We start from the raw sequence: 12,785 nt of genomic DNA, 5'->3' as shown, positions 1-12,785 counted from the left end.
CTCCCGTTACGGAGCACAGGCTCCGGATGCGCAGGCTCAGCGGCCATGGCTCACGGGTCCAGCCGCTCCGCGGCATGTGGGATCTTCCCGGACCGGGGCACGAACCCGTGTCTCCTGCATCGGCAGGCGGACTCTCAACCACTGCGCCACCAGGGAAGCCCCACAACCGACTTTTAAGTGCTCCACTTAATGGTTTATGTTTCCTAAATAAAATCCCCTAAACTCAGCACCTAAATCGTGGAATTTTTTTTATAGAAATAAGATTTCATGGCTTTCCAGCAATGGAGACACAATCAGACCACAAAGGTGCTTTGTAACACTTGGCAGATGATACTAGAATGTTCTAAAAATACTAACAGTAACTCACGGGCAAAGCATTTAGTATCCTATTTATTTATCATCTCCCCTTTTTCCTCCAAGATCTCTTGTGGGGACGATTATGGTTCTTATCTTACAGGAAACGTGTGGTCCTTCACTTTTCGTGCTGGTGGTTAGTTGGTCGTGGGTCATAGGCTTCTCCAGGACAGAGGCAGTTTAAGCAAAAACTTAGTCATTTTTGCTTCCTTAACACATATAGTTCTGGCTAGTAGGAGGCATGCATTTACTAAACGTTTGTTACAGAATGGATGGTGGTCCCAGTGGCTGAGGGCATTACTGGAGACCTCGAAGCTGGTAAGAGAGAAGTGCTCAGACCTGGGTCCTGACCCTCAGCTGCCTGCACTTCCCACCACCCTGCTGGGGGGCTCTTCCTCTGTGACACTTTTCTGTGTCAACAGGGCCAGGGTCTAGTACTCAGGGACTTAATCCGACACTAATCTAAGTGCGCTGTGAAGGTGTTTCGTAGGCGCGGTTAGCATCCACAACTGGTTGACTTTTAAGTCCAGGTTACCACCCAAAATGTGGGTGAGCCTCGTCCAAGGTCTTAGGAGCAAAAGTTGAACTTTCCTGGAGAAGAAAGAATTCAGCCTGAAGGCTGCAGCATCTACTCCTGCCCAAATCTCCAGCCCGCTGGCCTGTCCTACAGATTGCAGGCTTACCAACCCCCCAAATCACGTGAGCCAATTCCCTAAAATAAATCTCTTAACATATATCTCCCATTGGTTCTGTCTTTCTGCAGGACAGAGGCTGCGTCTCCTACATCCTCACGGTCTCCCTTACACTGGCCACTTCCTCAATAAATCTCCATACCAGCCACTGCCCCCTCTTAACACTGCAGTTAAACTTCAGCTCCACTTGATGAAATGTTCATAAGTTTCAGCCTGGTAATAAAAATAGAAATTAACCAGAGACCGCTGTTCAGTGAATCTTGGTCCAATCTCAGCCGAATATACAGTTAAAAATCATTCAGGATTTCAAGTCCCATTAGTCATATTTCCACTGGCAAAGCAATGTGGGAAGTAGGGCAATTATCTAGTCTACCCAGGGACCAGGCCCGGCAGAACCTTCTGCATTTACATCCCACACAGACCGGGGTGTCCGACATGTGATGGCTGGTGAATACGAACGAGAGCAGCAGGGGGGTCTCGGCGACTTCCCTGCCCCATAGCCCTCAGTGGCCCCATGGCTGAGGCAGACCCAGCTCACCTGAGCTCGCCCGGCAATGCTCTTAATTCTGTGACACGTTAAAGAACATATCAGAAGAGTGGTAATTATTGGGAACTGGAAATCAGGATGGAACTCATTAGCTACAGTACAATTTATAAACGGACTCAAATGAAAAGGGGGCAGTAAAAATGTCATTGCAAAAAACAGATGACACATTAAACCTTAATTCGTTGCATGTCACTTAAAAAAGGAGCAAACTGAAAAATTAAAATCTTAATGAACGCCGCTTGAAAGAGACATTTTTCAAATGCTAATGGAAAACTAAAGAACAGCTGTCAAAAGTTGAGTGCACCTCTTCCTTTTCAAAATCATCTTGGAAAATACAAACACTGTAAAGAACGAGGCCATTCTGTCTGTAATGTAGCTCAAGAATCTGAGTCATGCCATAAATGAGTACTTCCTTAAGAAAGTACTATTAAGGCTAATATTAAATGCCTGGGCATAGTCATTAAATCACAAAAGGCAAGTGCTGACGATTAGCACGTTATACTTATATCTTTCAGAAAATACGGAGCACCTCTGAAAGGCCAAAGTACCCATCGCCTGCCCCAGAGACGCCCGGCATCCTCATCCCCCGACCCCATGTTGTTTCGCCCAGGGCTCCAGCCCTGCAAAGGCTGGGCTCCTGACAATGAGTCTATTTGCTGCCGCGTTAAGTGCTGTGAGCTGTCTATACAGAATCCTCTATTTTATTCAAGGCAGCAACCACTCAGTTCTAGGCAATGCATCTATCCCCGAGTTTCAAAACTTGGCAATACTGACATTTGGGGCCAGATGACTATTTGTTTTGGGGATTGTAGGGCTTTTAACAGCATCCCTGTTCTCTGTGCACTAGATGCCAGTAGCACTCCAGCAGTTGTGACAACCAAAAATGTCCCCTGGGGGATCACACACATCCCCACCCCATTGAGGATTATGGTTCTGACCTCGATGACCTGCCACGTTGCTCCCCATTCTCCCAGTCTCCCTTACAGCTGGTCAGTGAGCCCCAAAGAGAAGCCTGTTGCACCCTGATCGAAGGGACCGATGAATCTGAGGCCTGGAGCTCTGGTGACCATTGTGCAATCATGGGGTGACCAGTCAACACACTGGCAGGTGGTTCGGGGGCCGTGTGGAGCTGAGTGGACAAGAGGAAGAAACCTGGGTCTGTGATGTCCCCACGGAGTCCAGGGCCAAGCTCTGCATGGTGACTTCCAGTGAGGTGAGACAGACAGACACTTGCTTTCTTTAAGCCACCGTCAAGTCAGGATTTCTGTTACTGGAAGCAGAAAGCATTCTAAAAGGGACTAAAGGAAAACAATCTACCTTCCGTTGCTCATTCTTAGGACGCTTTCCCCCAACAGTCAAGACCAGGTACGTTGGACCAGCAGGAGGTAGGCAGAGCCCAGGGTGTGTCACTTTTCCGATTTATCTATAAGCCCCCATCCCCACGTTATCTTATCTATAAGCCCCCATCCCCATGTTATCTTATCTATAAGCCCCCATCCCCATGTTACCTTATCTATAAGCCCCCATCCCCATGTTACCTTATCTATAAGCCCCCGTCCCCATGTTATCTATAAGCCCCCATCCCCATGTTATCTACCCTTCAGAGCCCCAATCTGGCCCCCCTCCTGCCAAGAGACCCTTCTGGTCATGTTAAATAGTTAGACATGAGCAGGTCCCTGCCCCATCCTGGACGGGGTCATCTTTCCCTCCCCCAGCACAGGTTGGTGCAGGCATACCAAGACCTAAAAGGTGACTCAGAGTAACCCGGGGTTCATTACGCTGTGTTTGTAATAAATTAGCATTGCCTTATTTTTAGCCCTTTCTCTGCCTAATAACTTGACACTATTCCAACTTAGTCACAGAAAATTCATGTTTTCCTCTATAAACAGAGAGAAACCTCTCTGGTGATATCACATCCTTCAGCTTTCCAGAAACACATAGTCAGGGCTTGCCTAAGACAAGGATGAGCACACGATGTACAGCGGGAGTGCCTCTGCTCTCTGTTCATTAAACGAGCCTCCTACACCTTCCTTTCCATCTGCTTTGTTGCCCGGAATCCCAGGGAGATTCAAGGCTTCTGTTTGCTTGTTTTTGCTCCCCAAGTGCCGCAGCAATGACACCAACACCTGAGGTATGAAAGCCAGCTCTCTTAAGCCAGTCTGGAACCTGCCAACCTCCACCAGATTCTGCTTCTCTTCAGAGATAATCACGGCTTCCCTCATACGGCTTCTAAGAGCCATTTATTAAACACACCTGTCACTTGGGGGCATTAATATTCCACTGAATTAACAAGGCTCTGCAGCCCTATCCCCAACCCCTGGGATCTCATCAGCAGAGATGACGTTACTCCTCGGGATGCCAAAAACCAAAGAGCCAATATATCAGCTGTTCAGAACTTGGTTTTATATATATATATATTTTTTAAATTTATTTATTTAATTATTTTTCTTGGCTGTGTTGGGTCTTTGTTGCTGCGCGCGGGCTTTCTCTAGTTGCGGCGAGCGGGGGCTACTCTTCGTTGCGGTGCGCGGGCTGCTCCTTGCGATGGCTTCTCTTGTTGGGGAGCACAGGCTCTAGGTGCACGGGCTTCAGTAGTTGTGGCTCACGGGCTCTAGAGCACAGGCTCAGTAGTTGTGGCCCACGGGATTAGTTGCTCTGTGGCATGTGGGATCCTCCAGAACCAGGGCTCGGACCCGTGTCCCCTGCATTGGCAGGTGGATTCTTAACCACTCACCACCAGGAAAGCCCGAGAACTTGGTTATATTTCTATTAAAAGCCTGAGTTCTGGTAATTCTGACACTATTTCGTTCTGCCCAACAAGGTAAGATAAGAGCTGATATGCACCTATAGGTTATGAACTATTGGAAAATCTAAACAGTCTAGGGGGGCATTCAATTCAATGATTCGTTATTTCCAAAAGGAAATAGTTCTTATTGAATATTGTGAAACTGCAACTCGGAAACTCAACCCAGGTGCAGAAAGACACTCAGGTTCAGAAGTACACGGCACTTGAAAAAATGAGAATGAGATACACAGTTTTATCCTAACTATTAATATGTAGTAATGCTCGTGCCTTTTGCTTTTAAAATGATCACAGGATGACCTGATTCTGTAAACATCAATCCAAAAGAAATACCCAGATTTTAGGATCTTTACAGGCTTAGTTTTTCTTAATACTGATAAATTCAAACGGAAATAAGAAGACTTTAAAATATTGTTGCAAATTGTTTAAACATTTCAACAAGTATCCTGTTGCTATGTACCAAACCCAGGAAAGGCATTCAATCACGTATTGTTTTTTCTTTTAAAACATACACACTCATCTGTAAGAAGAAAACGTGACCTACTTTCTTGGGAAAAAGTATAAGGTAACTTAGTGGCAATAGTAAAAAATGAAAATATTCTGTAAGTTAAACAATAAAAGCCTTAGAGGGCAGCTCAAAAGCTCCCTGAAAAAGGTGTCAGATTTTCTTTTCACTTTTCCCTTCATTTCCCATTTATATTAGGTTATATCAGTGGTTTTCAACAAGAGGCCACTTTCCCACTAGGGAACGTTTGGCAATGTCTGGAGATATTTTTGATCATCAAAACTGGGGGTTGCTACAGTCACCTAGTGTGCAGAGGCCAGGGATGCTGCTAAACATCCTACAACCCACAGGACAGCCTGACCACGAAGAATTATCTGGCCCCAAACATCAACAGTGCCAAGATTAAGAAACCTGAGTTACCCTCCATAAGAAAGTTTAAGTATCTGATCACAAGGATATTTTCAAAGGGAAAAATGTACCATAGTTTTTCATTCATTTAACACATAATAGTGAACACATAAAGTCACCAATAACAATGACAACCAACAATAACTGATGGCTTCCTCCATGCCAGGCGAGCCCCTGAGAGCTGTGAAGTGTGAACTCACTCAATCCACATCATGACCTCCTGCAGTAACTACTGACATTCACCGAATTTTACAGAAGAAACAGGCCCATAGCAGGAGGTGACTGGCCCTGGGTATACAGAGGCTGAATGGTGGGGCTGGAATTTGAAACCAGGGGTCCTGATTTCCAAGTTGGTTCTATTGGTCATTCCGCTTTGACCAGGTATGGTTCAGGAACAGAGGCACTAGAGGTCTGCACTCATGTGGATTATTCTAGACTTTGATGGGGTTGTGCTCACGTTGACAGGAACAGGAAAGGTAGGGTATATAAAACCTAATGCCAAATTTGTTATCCAAATAACTAAGGGAAAAGAAAAAAAAACACATTAGCATTGAACACACTGCCCTTAAGCAGGCCCATCTCTCGCGAGATCCGAAAGGTTCTGTGATCTGTAAATGCCTGAAACCTCTACCAGACTCAGGGAAAAAATGACAGCAAATCCCATGCACGGTCCAGACTGATCAGAAGGCAATTAATCTGAAAACAAGAGGGTTTGTAATTCAGATTAATTCATTGGGGAAAATGCCTGGATTGACATCGAAAGTTTTTGGTTGTAAAAGTGAATTGCTAATTTACACTCAATTATAACTAGATCCAGAAGCAGTAAAAGCAGATGAAGCTCCCCCCAAAACACAAAAGCATCCTAATCACCATTAAATTAGCAGGAACCATCCCTACCTGATGTCATTGATAAACCCTGTGGAAATGGCTATCTCACTTTAAAAAAATGAAACTGTCACTGAGTCAAAAGCACAACCAATGAGATTAATTTTAATTAGGATCTTTTTTAATTCCAAGAAGGTTTTCATCTTCGAAGCCTCTGTCTTCATTTACTGAATTTATTTTTCTTACAGCATCCCCTAAAACACTTCAGTTAAAGCAGGAGAAAAAAACAATCCAAAGTAGGTTTGTAACAAATCCTGTAACCCCAATCTAATCACAAGGAAAAAGACAGATGGGCTCAGGTTGGGGGACCAGTGTTCATTGGCCAGTGTCAAGACCAAGCCATGGACAAGCCATGAAGACTGAGCAACTTCCGGGAACCAGAACAGACTGGGGACATGTGACAACTCAGTGTGGGAGCCTGGCTGGGATGCTGGAACAGAAAGGGGCCATCTGTGGAAGAACTGGTGACATCTGGATAAGGTCTGGACTTTAGTGACTTGTATTGTACAGTTTCTGCCTCTCGGTAAGATGCTAACATGGTCGGGGGAGGGGGGGCAGTGCTGAGTCAGGGCTCTGTGGGTGCTCTCTCTACTACCTCTGTTGCTTTTCCATACACCTAAAATTATCCCCAAATGAAGGTTTATTTACAAAAAGAAGCAAGTTGTCTAAACAGAGCTACTAGCCCAGGCTGATGCCTGGAAGAATTTTAACGTGGTCCTCAAGATACTGAGACTGGAGGGGATGCCACCTCTCTGGGAGCTCGTAGGGCCAAGCAAGGCTGGCTGAACCCAGTGCCTAGAACAAAAACAAAATAAACTAAGATAATGAAATTAAATAACGGCGACAACAGCATCTCCCACTGTTTGAGATGCTCCCTCCGCGCCTGACCCTGGGTGTGTGCTTCACATACATTTTCTCATTTTATTGTCAGAATAACCCAATGAGGTTGTGCCCTAACAATGATCATTAATTCCATTTTAGAGTGAGGGGGAAAACAACTAGAGATTAGTCGCAAGGAATTTAGCTCAGTAATTCTTGTATAGCCCCAGAGAGTTTACAAAGTGGATGTATTTCATCCTCAGGGAGGTGGGGGAGAAGTCATTACTCCCATTTCACAGACGAGGACAGAGAGGCTCAGAGGAGGGGCTTCCCTCAAGATAATGAGGCCAAAAGGGCAAAGGGAGGCCTGCCATGCTGGCCCAGCCTGAGAACATTCCACTGTGATGCCAGGCAGAAAGAAATTGCCCCACACGGAAACCAAGACCCCTAAAACCGAGTCCCACTCCTGCAATTTATGATGAACCTCTCTACCCAAAACTTTAATCCCTTTCTTGTCCCACTCCTGTTCTCCCCAGGATTGATGCACATCAAAGAAAAGGGGGGATTGAAGCTGAGCAGGACCCTGTGAGGCCTTCCCGGGTACAAAAGCCCATCCATGTGCCCTGTTTCTTGTTTGTAGAAAAAAGCCTTTAGTCTCCTAGGCCTTCCTCGAGTTCCAAAGAGCAGACTTAAGCAGTTAATGACCAGGACAACAGAGTCACAGGACTCCTAGTTCCTCCTGAAGGGATATAGGTGACAATCTGGTGCATATCTTTGAGTTGTTCTGCAGAAACTAAGACCCCCCTCCCAGTGGAGGATGGTGACTCTGTGCTGACCACAAGCACTAGATCCCAGACCGGCTGGAACCCAAAGGTTGATGATTGAGACTCCTGAAGCATCACCCTGTTACCTCACCACCAGTTGATCAGAAGGTCAACAAGCTGGTCAGGCAACCTATGACCCTCTCCCCTAACACCGTCTTTAAAAACCGTTGCCTAAAAGCCATCGGGAGGTTCAGGTCTTCTGAGCCTAAGCTGCCGGTACTCCTTGCTTGGTGCCCTGCAAATAAACCTTTACTTTGCTGTGAACACCCACTGTCAGAGTATGGCTTTCTGCACTGCAGGCACACGAGCCCTTGCTCAGTTACAACATCATATGACCACGTGACTCCACCCACCAGCAAGCAGACACCCAGGATGGATCCTGGGTAGACCCTGCCATCCCTTTGCCCAACTTCAATAGGACCATCTTGCCGGCGTCAAGACCAGAGCACACGTTTGTGAAGAAAAATGCAGGCAGGAGGAGGCTAGGGGGTGAGGAAACAGGAGGGCTGGCCTACGGGGTGACCAGTGCTGTGACCTCCCAACCCACCCTGAAAGCAGGAGCTTTTATTTTTTTTTCTTTTAAAAATTAAGACTGGGGTGATTTATTAATCTTGTTAGGAACTCTGATACAAAGCACAGTAAAAGGCCACAGACCAGTAAATAAACAATGTGGCTTTTGGCTACTTTACAACTGCTGTTACGGCACTAAGAGGAAAACACGCTTTTTCATCACTTAGAACGAAGGAGTACAAATGGCAAATAAAAGTTTTAATCACGTCTCTGATTAAAAAGTTTAATAAAGCTTTAAGTGTCTGCTGGTTTAAATATTACCAACCTAAAAAAATACTTTAAAAATTTTTAGTTAACATGAGATTTATAGAGAAAGTTACTTGGTTTTGAAGGCAATGTAGTTGGTTCCAATGCCATAAGAAACTTATCCTCCAGCTTTATGAATTAGTAAAGTAGCAGACTGTACTATAGGTCTTGAGTCACATAAATTTATATAGGTTATTAGCATTATCTTTAAATGTACAATATAAACAAAACTGTACATGTATGGCATATTAGCTTTGTTTTCCAAAACAATAGGCAACTCATTAGCTAAAGACACCATAGTCTGCAAAAACAAAAAAGCACATCTGTATAAGATATATGCCCTTCTTTCCTCTATGATTGGGTTAGGTAGTCTGTTTACATTTTGACAAAACAATAAACACAGTGTATTCTATTATTTTTGTTCCATTTTTCACTTTTGTCTTCAGCAGCAAATTCTGGCTTTTAAGACATGGCATTAAAGAGTTTAAGAACAGTGGGTGTTATTCACGATCTTCCTAAATGTAAAAACTAGACGTAAAAACTAGAAGATGGTCAAAGAGGCTTAAAAATCAGTATGACCACACATCCACTATATGTGTATAAATTCACTGCCTTAAAAAGTCATCTGTTACTCAAATATGAAAAATTTGAAAAATTCCACAAATGCACTATCCGCTTTCAGTGCCACCAATGTCACTTTAAACCATATTTTAGCAGAGTCTACAGTGCAAATATAAATTCTTTATACTGGCCTTTGGGCAGCACTGAGGATCCAAGACGAGGCAATGCTACTGATCACCTGCGGTGATCATGGTAAAGGACTTCTGTATTTTTATTTTTCCAATTTTTAAAAGCTTATTTGATCAGTAGCATTTTTGTAAGAACATTATTTTTAAAAGTACTAACATTATTTTTAAAAAGTACTAAAATACTATGCCTTTTTTGAATAAATTAAAAAAATAAACTGTACAAATACCATTCCAGTGTCAATGACTACATATGGCTAGGGTCATTGAGGAGTTTCTGCATTTTCTAGCAAAGGCAGTCTATACAATGTGGGGTGCGAAAGCTCCCGTTTGTAAGTCTTTGGTGGCAGTTTTGGTAGGTGAGGGCTTGAATTGTGCCTTGGTGGAACAGGGGCTCTTGAGGATGAGCAAGATTATTTTGACTATAACTGAGCACATAGCATCGACGTGGTACCCTTGGAGAGGGTGTGTTAGGAGCAGTGTTTGGAGAATTGGGACAGGTACTAACGTCTCTGAACCAGTCTGGATCTCTGTGAAGATGTCCCAGTGCAGGTGGCTGAAGAGTAAACGGACAGTTTATAAAGTGTTCTGGAGGCTGAAGGGGAACTGTGGAGGAGTATCCGGAAGAGGATCTCTCGGCGGCGGCGGTGGTGGACTATGCAGAGGCCCGTCAAATGCACCAGTAGGAGCAGGAACTCTGGGTTTTACCTTTGGAGGAGGAGGCTGTCTTGGCAGACTAGCAGGGGGGGTCATCATCAGATTTCATTGTTCCCTTGGAACTTGAAGCATCATGACCAAGTTTTTTCGAGGAGGAAGTGGAGGAGGAATCAGTGGCTCTTCACTTACTTTATGTAAACTACCACACGAACTAAAGAAAGACTTTGAATGAGGCAAGAGGACTGGAGCAAAGATGCTATTGCTTCCACAGGAACTGTTGAGATCCACATCTAAAAACACACTAAGGTCTGAAGAAGCAGATACTGGTGGAGTAGACGGTGTATTCGGAGAGGTTGGTGCTGACACTGTTGATTCAAGCTCTGTTTCAGCAATCCGACTAAAGCTTATTTTACATGGTTCTCTTTCTAATGATGTTGGATGACCTCGTAAAGTACCTGAGGTAGAGCCCTGTCGGCCTGTATTAGGCCTTATTCCAGGAGATTTTAAAGAGAAAGTTGATTTCCTAGGAAATCGAGGTGGCTGTTTGCAGTTTCAGGGTTCAATTTCTAGTGACTTCTTGAACAAATCATCTGTAAACTCTTTTTCAGAAGCATTTCCCATGGGGTTAACATTTTCAAAGAACCTCCTCATTTCCAGTTCTATCCGTAAACAGTAAGGTTGGTTCTAATATTGCTGAATTTCTCCAGTAATTTCAGCTTTTTTTCCTCTTACTGAAATTGATTAAATCTTTCCCTTTCTTTTTAAAAAAATCATTATTCCCTTCTTCAGTCTTCAGAATATTTGTTAAATATATTCCAAAAAGAGGCACACAAGGTGGACTGATTAAGTTTCACTAGATATTTTATAAAATGATCTTGACTTAATTCCACAGCTTCATCCAAAATTTTCCTTTTTCTTTCCTCAAAGGTATGATTAGTCTACAGACTGATACTGAACTTACTGCACTGACGATCTCTAATACACCACTGAAATTATTCAAATCTTGAAAAACTTGCAGAATTTCTATAATTCTACTTAGTACTGCCACCCGTTCCTCAAAATTTTCTGCTTCCACAATGCACTTTTCAAACCAGACAGTGAGATTTGTGATGTGGTGAATCATTTTTAATAAACTTGGAGTATTTATTTCTTTATCTTCTTTGGTCCATACACTCCCTACAAGTTCAGAAGGTTGAACTTTCCTGTAGAGATCAGATCCCAAAAGTGTCAGCTGATGTGCAATTTCTATTGGATGAAGTGTCATGAGATCAAATGTTTCAAACTGTCCTGGTCTGCTGATATGCCATTCAATTGGCGGAGGTGGACTTTCAAACGTAATATCATGGCTTATTCCATTTGCCTGAGCTTGTTTCTTCCTCTTGATGATCTTAGCAATTGACTCTACCCATTTCTTCATAGCTTTCCCTCTTACACTTGAAATGAAGGATTCTAGTCTTTCAAGCAACTCCAAGTCTCTTTCAAAGTCATAAAAATGGTGTTCAACCCAGTGCCGAAACACATTTAAGATCCTAAGTTGTACTGGCTGGACGTATTCCTTGCGAAACCTTTTAAAGAGGCAGTTAAGGTCCGCACTGATTGGCTGCTCGCCTTTCTCTACTGCCAATTTATCTGCTTCAGTAGGTTCTGGCTCTGGAATTTCAAATCGTTCAATCAGTAAGCTTAGCAAGTCCTGTGGTTTACAAAACGAACGATACGTAGTAAGAAAAGTGCGAACAAAATTGGGATCTGCATACATGTGATATGTTAACCTTTCAATTAATTTCACCACAGTTCCTCCTTTAATAATGGGGATTCCACTTCTACTTGGCAAGTTGTCTTCAAAAACAATGTTTTCCTCAGAGTCTTTTACCACAAAACGATACACTTCAGGACTCGGTAATCTAAGTGGTTGCTCATTTTTTTCCTTCAATAATACTGAATCTAGGGATTCCCTGGTGGCGCAGTGGTTGAGAGTCCGCCTGCCGATGCGGGGGACGCGGGTTCGTGCCCCGGTCCGGGAAGATCCCACGTGCCGCGGAGCGGCTGGGCCCGTGAGCCATGGCCGCTGAGCCTGCGCGTTCGGAGCCTGTGCTCCGCAACGGGAGAGGCCACAACAGTGAGAGGCCCGCGTACTGCAAAAAAACAAAACAAAACAAAAACAAAAAAAACCCTTATCTGCACACAAGACACTTTAATGTCCTGTTGGGATATTTCATAATGTTGGATATTAAATACATCATTACCAGCCAATTTCAAAATATCAGCTGAGATATACTCTAGTACAGCCACAATATATGGGGACACATGGTAGTCCACTTTGTACCCTAAAACTTTCTTCAGTGAAGGATGGACTTTGTCCACAGGCAGTAAGAGAGGATTTCTTCCGTTTTCGTTTCTCTATGGCAGACTGTGCATCAGCAATAGCCCATTTATCCACTGGATGAGGAAAGGTCTTTTGAATTCGTTCCTCCACATCTTGAACAGTCCTTGGTTGGGCCATGCATAATTTATTAAGCAGCTGAAAAATCAGCTCTTCAATATAATAGAGAGACTCTTCATTAACTGAGAAATTGGGGTGTACTTGCTCCTGAACCTTCCGCATGGCCGAGACCAACAGTCCCCGCCATTTCGGACTGTTCTCTTCGCCGACGAACCCGTACGGCTGCGGCGCCTGCGGCATGGCTCCGGCGGCAGCGCCTCCGCAGCGGGGGCGGCCCGCGGGCCGAAAC

The 12,785-nt window shown here is 44.1% G+C and overlaps 1 protein-coding gene and 1 pseudogene across 1 annotated transcript in view; both read right to left on the bottom strand.

The window, feature by feature from the left end:
- ANKRD33B (ankyrin repeat domain 33B) overlaps window positions 1–12,785 on the bottom strand; it is an 85,851-nt gene that overhangs the window by 1,256 nt on the left and 71,810 nt on the right. The gene's annotated exons all lie outside the window — the stretch shown is intronic.
- LOC103072671 (son of sevenless homolog 2-like) lies at window positions 11,233–12,775 on the bottom strand (annotated as a pseudogene).

The sequence above is a fragment of the Lipotes vexillifer genome, unplaced genomic scaffold (assembly GCF_000442215.2).
Source record: "Lipotes vexillifer unplaced genomic scaffold, Lipotes_vexillifer_v1.1 scaffold458, whole genome shotgun sequence".
NCBI classification, from domain to species: domain Eukaryota; kingdom Metazoa; phylum Chordata; class Mammalia; order Artiodactyla; family Lipotidae; genus Lipotes; species Lipotes vexillifer.
The sequence above is the reverse complement of the archived record's forward strand: the minus strand, read 5'-3'. Positions and strand labels throughout refer to the sequence as shown.